The sequence below is a fragment of the Priapulus caudatus genome, unplaced genomic scaffold, assembly GCF_000485595.1.
Source record: "Priapulus caudatus unplaced genomic scaffold, Priapulus_caudatus-5.0.1 Scaffold1392, whole genome shotgun sequence".
NCBI classification, from domain to species: Eukaryota; Metazoa; Priapulida; class Priapulimorpha; order Priapulimorphida; family Priapulidae; genus Priapulus; species Priapulus caudatus.
The window spans coordinates 54,710-57,196 of record NW_014578453.1 but is presented as its reverse complement, the minus strand read 5'-3'; positions in this window follow the sequence as shown (position 1 = coordinate 57,196).

Genomic DNA, 2,487 nt, shown 5'->3' with positions numbered 1-2,487 from the left:
ATCGCCATCTGGTGTGCTTTCTAGACATAAAATATGGACAATAAATGTAAGCTTACTTTGCCATAAGTTTGTTCATAGATTTTCCCCTTCTACGACCTAAGAGTTTCTGACTGTAATGTTTCAACTTTTCAGGAAATATTATTTATTATTATTAAATATATAGTAATCAGTCAAAATAATTAAATGCCATGTGTATTAGTTGTATCAAGAGCGTATAAAGAAGGTTTTGCTTCTTTATTATTCCCTTCTTTATACGTTCTTGGTTGTATCATGAGTAGATAAAAAACGTTTTTTTGTATTTATTCACTCCTGGTTGTACTATGTATCACAGGCTTTTGGAGGCTCAAGTTTCAAGAAGAGTACTATAACTATTCGCTCTTACAGTTATAGTACTCTTCTTGAAACTTGAGCCTCCAAGGGCCTGTGTATGTATGTATAGATGAGGGGGTACAGGGGGCGGCGGTACGAGAGAAGGGGGACGGGAGACGGGAGAGGATGGGGCGGGAGACGGGAGAAAAGGAGGCGGGAAGCGGGAGGGGAAGAGGAGTGAGAGTAGGGAGGCCAGTTGGCAGGAGATTTGAGAAAAAGAGAGAGAGAGAATAAAAGAAATCCATAGCACGAGAAATAAATACATGAGAAAATACATTGTACAGGATAAATACATTTATCACGCAAACTGGTGTACATACACGCATACTGCATACACGCGTAGTTCGCGCGCAGAGGGGATATTATTGTCACGTCAAATATGACATCCTCGCGCCATCTCTCGGTAGAAATAATTTATATGCGCACATTGTATGTTATGTCTAACCGTCAAATGCATTATTAAAAGTATTATAATACTCTAAAACATATTTAACGTAGAGTGAAATTTATATAATTACAGTACATATACAAAACAACATTTACTGTATAAGACTGGTAAAGGCTTGGCCGTGAAATTCCCATCCTACACTTTGATGTATGTATTTCAAGGATGTAGCAGCGACTTTGATCAAATATGACATCCTCGCGCCATCTATCGGTACAAATAATTCATATGCGCACATTGTACGTTATGTGTAACCGTAAAATACATTATTAATGAGAGGGGGAGGGAGGCGGGAGGAGAGGGGGAGGGAGGCGGGAGGAAGACAACCCCCTGTATCCCTCTGAGAAATCTTTTACGGACCAGTAGATAGTAGGGGGTGCTAGCAGAGAGTAGGGGCACACAGCCAATGACCCCCCAAGTTCAGGGAATACTGTGTCAAAGGGGAAAATGGCCCGGTTAAAGGTGCTCCCTGGTTTAGAGGGCGCTAAGCTCAGGGGACGCTGCGGTCAAGGGACGCTGCGGTCAAGGGACGCTGAGGCCATAATGTCAAATTTAGGCGTTATTTGAAAAATAGCATCTAAAATGGGCTATAGTGTTGCTGGTACGATATTAATTTTCAATAAAATAAAATAAATTTATTTGCATTATGCCGTACTATTGAATTGTACAAGTTTTTGTACGTAATAACGGTATTTGGTTGGCAATGACATAATTCTGTATTTAACGTTTTAATCTATTATTCAGCTATTAGCTAGGGTATTAGGTAGTAAATTGACAAGAAATCACCAATATATCACTGCGATCCCCTAGTACGTGTTATCATCATATTCACCAAACGTTGCCTGTAAGTTGTAACCACAGCACTTTCAATCACTAGCAATGTCCAGGTTTTTTCTTTAAACAAATACACGCATTTCAATAACGAACAGGTACAGTGTATATATACATAGTTATTATTACAGTGATTTATTACAGAATTTCTTTACAGAATTCAAACGAATCTTCATAATTATAGAAAAATACAGTCGCAATATCGAGCGCCGTACCTCAGGCGTCGCCACGACGATATCTTTCTCCGCATTCCGACACAACTTATGAATGACGCGGGAACGGCTCTGATGTTTCATCGACGTGGCACGCGTGCGCGTATATCACCGATCACATAAATACGTATAATCACGCATAATTAAGAATGACGTTGCGACCCACAATCACCGGGGAAGACACCACCGCAAAACCGCGTCCGCGCGGACGACAAATACAAAATGGCCACCGTGCAAAAATACGCGCACGTACGACGAATCAAACATGGCTGCAGCGTGAAGATTGCTGTCTAATCGGCTGCCGGAGCGGTGACGGCGGCGGCGGAGGCAGTGGCGGAGGACTCTGTGTACTGCAGGAACCAGAGGCTGGTTCGCACAAACCGGTCCGACTCCACGTCGACCTTGGAGAGGGCGTGGTTGTCGTCGGCAACGTACATTCTGCGCAGAGAAGCAGACGAATGATGAAGACGGCGAAAACAAACATCGCCGTCATACGAAAGTGACTATCAAAACAAACATGGCCGTCATACGAAGGTGACCATCAAAACAAACATGACCGTCATACGAAGGTGACCATCAAAACAAACATGGCCGAAAAACAAAGATGGAGAAAACAAACATTTTGTCATC